The following is a 10,902-nucleotide window of genomic DNA, read 5'->3' on the forward strand; positions in this document are numbered from 1 at the left end:
ACTATGATGGCATATATGTATAATGAGTGTATATATGTATACATATATGTATATATACATAAATATATACACACATACGCACATTAGGTTTATTTCTGATCAGTCCAAATAGGTTTTTAATTAGCATATCAGATGTCAGAAATAACTTTTCATTGGTGAAATCAGTGATGCTCAATATACATTCTTCTACTCTCTTTTCTTTCATTGATTTTTTTCTCTTTCAGATTTAGCTTATTTATGGATCTGCTGTTCGTTTTGTAGCATATTATAGATACAACAATTAAAATATTTGTGAAGGATCATGCTATGTTTCTAGTAGGGACCCGGAGTGGGCAAACATTTCTTTAAGTGGCTCTGACATACTTTCCTGTGGCTACTGATGCTGTATCTGTTCCATGACCCAAATAAAGAGTATAAGTCTGTGCTGATATTTTGGCACCTTTCAAATATATTACATTCACTTGAGAGGAAAATAGAAATAGACCAATAAATTGCAAGCTTTACAAAAAAGTGATAACTCTGAACTCAAATAGAATCAATATAATATGTCAAGCTTGTGTGTTGCACCTCGACTTAATTTACAAGACCCATTTCCATGCAGATTTAGATGTTTTTGCTAATTGGCATGTTTGAAGGGTACAGTAGGGTGTGATCAAGTGAAAATCTGCAAAGACATGTAAAACAGAAGTAGCAAGGTGGCAATGATGAGGCAAAGAGATTTCACAATTCTGAGAGGACAGAATGAGAAATGATCTGAGCGGGTAGTTCTAGGGGGCCCTGTCGTTAGAGTTACCTGTTTGCCCTCTGGCACAGAGCCCTCGTTGTCTTGCAGTGGAACTCTGATCTCGAAGAGAAAATTGGAGTCAGGGGAATTGAGTTCATTCTATGCTTTGTCTTTGCAATATTAAAGAATATATGTCATTCAAATTATACTATTGGATTTGATGATGGTAACAAGGGGTGAGTAAACATATTTATGACAGAAGAAAAGATAGAAATAGATATGAAAGGCAAAATCCCAAATTACAGCATTGAACTCTCACAGAGCTGACCGTAAAAAGGAATGCCTTCAGAGTTTAAATCAGCAACCCTTAGAAATGTGTAGTTTCATTTTGCAGAGCTTTATATTTTATTTTTTTTTACTCTAACAAAAGAATCATTGAGAGCTTGGAAGAAAACATTGCAAGGCTCCAGTTACAATTCTGCCCAATTCTAGGAAAGTTTTCAAGGGGCACGTTATTCTGGTTTGCCATCCTCTGTACTTGGGCTGACTCCTGACCTGTGACAATCAATGAATCCTTATTGAAAACATTCACTCCTTGCTGCTCCTGGTGACTTTCCTGGTGTCCTAAATGCATGCTTGGACCCCAGAACTGGACACGTCTGTTTCCACATGCAACTGACCACATTTACGTCCACTGCATGGTGAGTCTCTTCAGGGCAAAGACTATTTCTTAATTCATCTCTGGATCTCTGTCACCTAGCAGAGTACTGGCTCCAAGCAGAGTTCGATAAAATTTTCCTAAATAAATAAATGATTAAAAAAACCCCGAAACTTTAGGTTGGGAATAGACTATGGTATGTTGTCTCATCTCTTCTAGTCAAGGAATAGCTGGTTTTCAACACAGAGTTTGATAAACTTGTTGGGGAGAAACCTGTTGGTTTGGTGGAAACCAAACTTGTTGGTTTGATGGAAAAGATCAAGAAAATGGAAGAGATGAGATTAATAGTGAAACATAAGAAGTAATGTTAGAAAATGAAGAGGTGTTTTGACATCAACATCTATTATGCAAGCATTTATTCCTGATTAATATGTGACACCAAATAACCTGGATTTGAAAATTAGCAAAGGATATTTGTAGAGTAGAAAAAGAGTATTGAGAAAGGCAATAATTAGCCCTGGCTGGTGTGGCTCAGTGGATTGAGTGCCGGCCTGTGAACCAAAGGGTCTCTGGTTCCATTCCCAGTCAGGGTACATACCTGGGTTGCGGGCTAGGTCCCCAGTAGAGGGTGCACAAGAGGCAACCACACATTGATGTTTCTCTCCCTCTCTTTCTCCCCTGCCTTCCTCTCTGTCTAAAAAATAAATAAATAAAATCTTAAAAAAAAGTCAATCATTAAATACATACCTGTTATAGGGGAAATATAAATCATGAGCTTCTGTTAGGGCATAAATACGCAAGGAAATTAGATGCCAATAAATGTGGTAAAGAGGAAAGTGACATAGAAACATCATAGCTAATGTAGTCTGAGAATTGCTCTCTGAAGAGGTGACATGTGATTGGGGGTCAGAATGATGAGAAGGAAACAGGCATATGAAGATACAGGGAAAGATTGTTTGAAAAAGGGGAATGGAAAATGGAAAGCTTTGATATTGGAAGAAACTTCATATGTTCAAGAGACAGAGAAAATGCCAATACAGATGCATTGGTTGAACAAGGGGTAGTATGGGTACAGGGGAAATTGAAGAGGGAGATATATATTGATCACCAGCCTCAGGGAATTTCACACGTGGGGCTACTATTCACTGGCACACACTGAGAAGTACCGGTTGTTAAAACATTGAACTATTTCTTTATTGCTTGATCAATAGGCAATGTGTGAAGCTCTCAGAATACCTGCTTTAGTGACTTCAGCCCATTGCTGGGATCCCATGGTTCTCGTGAAGACTCTGTAAGGAACAGGCAGGTGAGACCTAGAGCAGCCAGCCTCCAGGGCCTTGCGTCAGCTCCGACCTGGGTGTAGCCTGCTCATCAGTATTCATGCTGCACCCTGGTGATAAATATTTTGAATATCACTACTGATTTGGGCAATGGAGAGAGATATATGTAGATTTTATTCAAAGAGCAATGGAAGCTATTAGAGTTTTTCAAATAAAAGAGGACAATGGCCTGATTTAAACTTTAAAAAGATTACTTTGGCTGCTATGGGGAGGGTGTATAGCCAGTAAGGGGAACTAGAAATGAGAGCCTCAGCAAAGACGGATTATTTATAGGTTAGAAGTGATGGTGACTTAGATTGGAGTTGAAGCAATAGAGATAACAAATGCCCAGATTCAGGATATAATTGAGAGATAAAGCTGTTTATTTTTTTAAAATTAATGTTTGGGTTATTGGATTGGAAAGACAAGGATCAAGAATGATCTTAATTTATTAATCTGAGCAACTGGCTGTGTAGGATGCAGTTTACTCAGCTTGAAAAAAATATGGGGAGTTAGGAGCAGGTTTTTAGAGGGATAGGAATCCGTAGTTATATTTTGACCAAGTTAGGTTCTAAATAACTATTAAACATCGAATTGGGGATGTTGAGTTGGTGGTTGGATGTTTAGGGAGAGGTCTAGGCAGCAGGAAAAGAGAACAGGTCCTGGGTATAGAGAATATTTGCAGAGACACCTTGCGTCTGAGACTAGTAAATAAGATGGTGTGTGACACTGTGGGAATTATCCCACACCTTTCACACCTTTTCAGCATAGATAGATTATATATTGATATGCTAGAGAAAGGAGGGCCAAAGACCTGATTCTGGAAGTTTCCAACCTTTAATGTAGAGAAAAAATTCAGTGAAGAGATTGAGAAGGAGATACTAGCCTGGTCAGTGAAAAAAAAAAAAAAGCTTGGCATAAAATAAAAAGAAGGAACTATCTAATGTATGAGATTACCTTGGAATTCAAAGTTCAATATTTTCTCCCGGTATCCACCCTTCACAGTTCCAGTTAGTGTGAGCTGGAGGGCATGATCGCCTAGCTAGAAAACACAAAAACACATTTCCCAGTCCTCCTTCTACAGAAGGGAAGCCAGGAGCTAAGTCCTGGCCAGGGAGTGTGACCGGAGGGGTGTGGTGATGTGCTCAATGTCTGGTGCAAACACTTCAGTAAGAAAGTGCTTGCTCCGCACCCTTTCTTCTTCACTTACAGGGAAATGGCAAGAGCAGGCGCAGCTGCCTTGAACCCAAAGATGAGATCTTTGTGTTGAGGAGGGTGGTAGTGCAGCACCAGCTCTGGGCTGCCAACTTTTTCTCCTGTATAGAAGGGAAAAAAACAAATTTTTTGAAACCTTTGCAGTGTCAGATCTCGCTGTTACAGCAGTTAACCCATACACTCATTCTATAAGGAGGTTGTTAGGACCTTGCAGGACTATTGTTAGGGGAGTCCTTACCTGCAAGGAGACCTTTATTGTACAAATAGTTACTGACCTGTGTGTGAGGCTTTAGGAATCCTTCATTGTTGGAGATGTAACAGTGAAAAAGCAAACACCTCAGCAGCTCATTGAGCTCATTAAGCAGGGTTTTATTTCTGAGGTTAGCGCTTTCAGCCTGTTCTTCTAAACTTTTTCCATCTTCCATTCTTGTTGGCTTTTGCTTCTCATTTACAATAAAAAGGTTGAAGGCAAATTTTTCTGTTCCTTACAGACACTAATGACATAAAATCTACCCTATAAAGCAAACTTTTCCATGAATTCCACTAAGCAAGCAAGTCCAGCCCTCCAACCTCTGAGCCTTAGGCATTCTTTCCACTAACAGCACATCTTTTCAATTAATTTTCACACTATAATTTTATTTTGTGTCTCCACACCTGTATAAACTACTAGATTGTTGGTGTACCTAGGGTAGGAACTTATTTATTTGTCATATCCCATGAGCATGTGTGAATGACCTCAAGGGACATGTGACTCAAAGTCTGTCAGTCAACATCTTGTATCATTTATCACCCATGTCTTCATCAATTATTGGGACTCTATGACTGTGTCTTGAGTCTGGTATATGGGTAGATTAGAGCAGCACAAGAGGTAGGCCACACTAGACATGCAGAGGGGAGTAAAGTCCCTGCCTGGATGGCAACAGTTCTAGGGGAGACACCCTGGGCCCTGAGCGCACCTTCCCCAATCAGACTGAGGAACCAGGGCCTTACAGAAGGCACTGGGGATTGGAGCACTGAAGAGCCTGAGGAAGAAGGAAAGGAAACCGGGACAGGCCCCGTTGGCTACTCCTACCAGCCCCTGAGCCAAGATCCTGAATCAGAGGAGGTGGAGCTGACACCAGTGGGGGATGGAGAAAATGTAGTTGTTGCTATTCAGGATCGGATCCAGGCCCTGGGACTTCATTTGCCAGACACACCATTTCAGAGTGATGATGAAGATGAGGAGGGAGCTACAGCATTGAGCAACACCGCTCTATTCCCATGGACCCAGAATATGTATAGCTGGTGAAAAGGACAGTGGCTGGTGTAAGCCTGCCTGCGCCAGGAGCTCCTGCCTGGGCTTGGGAGATACCAGATGCCAGATGGCAAGACATGGTACAGAAGGCTCTCCAAGCCTGGCAGACATCCCCTGCCTGGAAGTGACCATCTTGAGAGGTGCCTTACCTGCCAGCTTTCCAGACTGGAACCAGCACAGGACTGAACACATCCCTGGTTGTAATGCCCATCTTCACCCTCTCCATCTCCCTTGCCTCATCAAGGTAAGTCAGACTTCTTCTCAGAGACCCACTTTATTCAGTTCTGTACATATGGGGCCAATGGCCCAAGCCCAACCCACTGGAGCATGTATCACTCTGGAGAATAAAGCACCCTGTGTACATATCCCAAAACACATAAACAAAAACGAATAAACTGAAAACCAAAACAAACCATTGAAAGCCTCTGATCAGCTCTCGTTGCCCCAGCTGCTGGGAGTGTGATCAGCAAAACATATTCAACTTTCAGTTCATTTGGGATAGCCTCCAGAGACTTGCAAAGCCACCCTCTTATCCCAGAAGCCTATATTTCATATATGCTAAAGGCAGAACTAAAAGGAGCTGGCCAATTTGGATCAATGTAGGATGGCCGTGAAGAAACATTTCAGCTCCTGATCTTCTCATTGGGTTGGGGGAGGCCATTGGGTTTTCTCTCTCTACCCTATCCTGCTTCCTCCCCTTCCTTCCTTAGTAATGATCTCCATACTGCTCCCTAATAAACTTCTTGAGCAGTAAACTCCGAGTGTGCTTCCAGGAGTGTGACATGCTATAAATGGCATTAGTGATGTAAATTGTCATACAGTCTAGACACTTTGAAACAATTATTTTAAGATTCCATAAGCAATGCTACATATACAGCAACTAGATTAAATACTTTGCTAAAAATACCCAGAATAAAGATTCATTATATTTTATTTTAATATACTGTATTTGATAATATATTAATAAAATGTACATCTAATAATAAAATGATACATTCTTAAATATTAAATGAAGAAACAGAAATTTGCTTAAGGAGAAAACATTATTGCAAAACAAATTTACTTTTGAAATAATTAAATTTGGAACTTTTAAGTAATCTAATACAAAATGTATAAAACATTGTTATATTTGAGTTAATCTAGTATTGTCATATTTTATTTACAAAGAAAGATAACTTTACATTAAAAGGTAAAACCAAATTTTCATATAAATTCAAAAATAAGATTCAATGTATGTTTTGGGTCAGTGATTGCATTCATTCCTTCATGTCAAATCTTTACTTAATTGCATCTTAATAGTTGTAGCAAAACAGCCCATATGGTGCAGACTGCATAATGTGTTTACGAAGTGGCAATTTTCCACATACCAGATATGTCAATTTTCTATGAAAGGAGAAATTTTTTCATTACTATCATTGCTCCTATTTGCTACTTTTCTTAAAAAATTAAAAAAATAATTTAAGAAATTATTTTACTGTTGTTCAAGTACAGTTGTCTGCATTTACACCCCCCACCATTTGCTATTTTAGAAATTTCTTTCTCAAATTCAAGTCTACAGGGACATATTTTTTCCATGCCAAGCAACTCTAACCTTTAACACATATTTGCATATGCAAATTAAAACTGTAATAACTCTTTATAGTTAACTTGGCTGTCTCATGCATCTCCACTGATAAAGCAAATTTTCATGCACATTGATGTGAAAGTGCAGGTACATGGCTAGAGTTTATTTTTCCTTAGAGTATCTGTAAAGATTTATAGGACACTTGGCAAAGGTTACTATACAGAACGAGTCCATACAAAGTACACATGCCATAGGTTTGTTATGCTTTAATATGTAAATAGAATTGTCCCTTCTGGGCTTTGCCATATGTATTGTTTTATTTTTTTTTCATAATTAGGAAATAAATTCCCAGCAAATTAGAGCTTTCTAGAATGAATCATGTAGACTCTGTAGGTTCTGAACGTCTTTCTCTAGTTTCATATTTAGAAGTGTGGTGTTGGTGGTGGGAAAGTGAAAATGACCAGGATATTTGCAGCCGGAAAACAAATGGAAACAATAGACACGGAATTTTGAACTCTAGGCACAAAGTGTTCATCTAGTCCAGGTCTCTACTAACTGAACACCTCTACACTCTGGATAGATGACAGTATTCAGCATTAGAAAATTGGAAGTGTTAGGCATTGTATCAAACCAGTCAGAGTTTGTCCTCTCAAACACAATGAAAAAAATAGAAATTCTTCTGCAAGACTTAGTCACTGGGCTAGCATCAGTGACCTCTGATAGTCTATTCAGATTTCTGTTTTGTACTGATGGGATTCCTGAGTATGGTGATTGCAGAGCCTACAATATCGAAAATGGACAGTTTCATTGGGAAGTTGAAGGGGATGTTTTGGAGATGAAACTGAAGTTTCCTGACACGCAATGTGGACCTTTTTCTCTCAGGTGTTTATATCTTTGGAATTAACTAAAGTTTTCTCTCTTCAACTGGACATTTGCAAATTCCATTTGAGATTTAACAGTTGTTTTCAAATGCACCTGTGATGTACAGTAGTCCTCGCTGACTAATGAGGGATAGCTTCCATGATCTTCAGCAGATGCCTGAAACTGAGGATAGTACCAAACTCTCTGCCTAGATATGTTGTTTTCTATATACACATGCTTGTGATAAAGTTTAATTTCTAAATTAAGTATAGTAAGAAACTGACAATAATGACTAATAATAAAACAGGACAATTATAAAAGTAATATAGACATGCATTATTAAGTAAAGCAAATATTATTGGAGAGCAAGCACTGTGATGCTTTGGGAGTCAGTCTGATAATCTAGATGGCTGCTAAGCGATTAATGGGTGGGTAGCATATACAGTGTGGACACTCTGGACAGAGGGATGACTCACGTCTCTGGCAGAATGAAGTAGGACAGAGTGAGATTTTTATCACACTATTCAAAATGACACATGGTATAAAACTTACAAATTGTTTATTTGAGGAATTTTCCATTAAATATTTTCAGACTACAGTTGACCATGAGTAACTGTAACTGAAGAAAGTAAAACCACAGATAAGGGAGGACAACTCTATTAGATACACTACCATCCAAGCCCCTTAGAATTACAAGGATCTAGATACTCTTTCATGGGGTATCCAGATTGTGAGCAAATATGATACATGATATCAAAAAGAAAATTTGTTTATATATCTTATCAGTGACAAATAATTTCTGTTTGAGCAATTCTGTTAATTTTCCCATGTGGCGATATTTTTGGTTTCTAAGTCAGGCATGTCAATACAAAAGGAAAAAAAAAGCAATTTACAACTCTGCAAAGAAATACAGCCTCTTCCACTTCATTTGAGTTTCATCTTGATTATCAACACATATGTCATCCCCCTGTAATTTATTCATTATTTTTACCAGAGAAATACGAAGAGAAAAGAGAAGATAAGTGCACTTGTCAAGATGTGAAACAGGTGCCCTAACAATGATTGGAGACAATTAATGCTCTCGGAAAGATGCAACAGGCTGGCTTTGTGTTTAGCTTCAGGTTTTTACAGCAAACAGACTCGGGGAAAATGCAAATGCGAAATAAAGGTTTTATTTTTCAGGGGAAGAAAAACAGTATTCTCTGACTGCACTGTCGTGCATTTCTGTTATGATCTGACAGTTTAGATCTTTTCAGCAAAATCACTAAGAACAATGGAAGCCAAATGCAAATGGAGCAGCTTTGAAGAGAGAGCCGATGATATTTCCTTCTGAATCACCAAACTGAAAATGTCCTGTGAGGGAAATGGCTATGGGATGGGAGACTGACAAGGAGAATGAAGATTAATGTTTGTGTCTGATCACACTTCAAATCCAATTGGGCATCAGAAAGACTGAGTGCCTCTACTCATCTTTGCAGTATTTCCATTTGTTCTTTCTTTTATCCAAGTGAAGAGATTTCAGTTCTATCACCTCCTGGACTTTGACAATAAATATTTACCTGCACCTCATCTAGCTACTTAATCCTATGATTCTACTCTAGACCTTGCAATCAATAAAATCTCAGTCCATGACTATTACAGTTTATTAATCCTACCTATTTTCTCTAGTACTCCCAATTTAACAGTTTTTCAACCATTGGAATTCTTTCTTGTCTAGTTATCCTCTGCTTTAAGATTCTTGGGAAAATCATACTACCATACAATCAGGGTGAACTCATTTTAAAGTTATGATCACAAATACCAAAGGTGTCCTCAACAGTGACAGCCAATCCTACGTGTTAAGTAGGATAAGTTGAGGGAAAAATAGACCCCAAAGCTCATTGACATGACAGACCAAGGTGAATCTTCTGGTCAGGTCAAGGGATAACAGTCTTCTACTGGTGATCTGGGGGAAGGAACTTTCTCTGTCCTGCTTTGCTGTCACCAGAGGTTTACTTAGTCATTGCCTGCATCCAGGTTGCAGAAAACAACAGAGGGGATATAGGTAGAGTACTACCTCTGTTTCTTAGATGTCTTGTTTGAAAATAGCACATGTTCTTTTTGCTCATGTGCCTTTAAATAGAGCTCAGTTTATAGCTAACATCTTTTAAAAGACAGTCTGAAAAACAGAGTGTAGCTCTGTGATTAGGAAGAAGAGGAAAAAAAGAGAAAAGTATCTTGATCAACAGCTGACTGCTGCCATACAAATTTTATGCTAATTTCCTGAATTTGTGTTTTCCTATTCTTGGAGAAAACTATTACTCTGTCTCTTCAACCTATATAATGACCTGGCTTCATTGAGAAGGTAGATATAATCAAAGGAGAATGCCCATCCTCTGAGCTACTCATGAGTCCACATACTTAATTCTCATAACACAGTAAATATCCCAGCATGATCTCAAGACCTGTCCCGTTCTTGTTTACTGGGTAGAATTTCTTCCATATTTCTCAGGAACTTTGCCCTGGAAGTTATCTTCTTTCTAACTTCCACCATCAGCTTCTTCTCTGGATTAATCCCAGTAGAATGGAAACACACCTAATATCACCAAGCCAAAAAAAAAGTTTTCTTTACAGTACTTCCCTCTTCATCTTTTCCCTGATTTCTCTACTCCCCTTCATGGGAAATTGGTAAAAAGACTTGAAAGAATTATTGTTTCTACTTTTATACCTCTTTACCTTGCTCCCACTTTGATCAGGATTTTATTCAAATAATTCTGTTAAAATAGATGGCCAATGATATCCATCTTGCTTATAATATCAGTGACCTTATCCTACCCTTACTAACATCAGATGTATAACATCTAGCAACAACAAAGTTAAAGTGGTTCAGAGTATGGACACATCTATTTATTTTCTGAATTAATTGAGTATCTGCACAGTATTTACCTAAGGTTGACTTAAAGATATTTTACTTCTTATATTATGTGAACTTTATAATTTCCCAAAGGACAACCAATGTTTCTTTGTTAAGAAATAGCAGACTCAACCCAGTTTAATAACATTTTACTGATTAGAGAGACTGTCATTTTGATTCTAGTCACCTCTTAGGGTCATTATGGTCATAAGATCAGATGATTTGTTAGCTTCATGCAAAATCATTAATCACCTTCATCATTCCAGTTGACAGTGAGGTATCGTTCTTCAGTTCAACAGCAGAAATGAACATGCATATGTACTCATCCCTGTACTAGATGTTTCAGATACCATGAAAATGATGAGCTGAGCTCC

General features: G+C 38.4%; 1 pseudogene; it reads left to right on the top strand.

The window, feature by feature from the left end:
- The first annotated feature begins 2,596 nt into the window (after positions 1-2,596).
- On the top strand, positions 2,597-5,338 carry LOC123807911 (annotated as a pseudogene).
- Positions 5,339-10,902: the final 5,564 nt, after the last annotated feature.

This window comes from Phyllostomus hastatus, unplaced genomic scaffold (genome assembly GCF_019186645.2).
Source record: "Phyllostomus hastatus isolate PE091 unplaced genomic scaffold, TTU_PhHast_1.1 phas_scaffold_501, whole genome shotgun sequence".
Taxonomy (NCBI): Eukaryota; Metazoa; Chordata; class Mammalia; order Chiroptera; family Phyllostomidae; genus Phyllostomus; species Phyllostomus hastatus.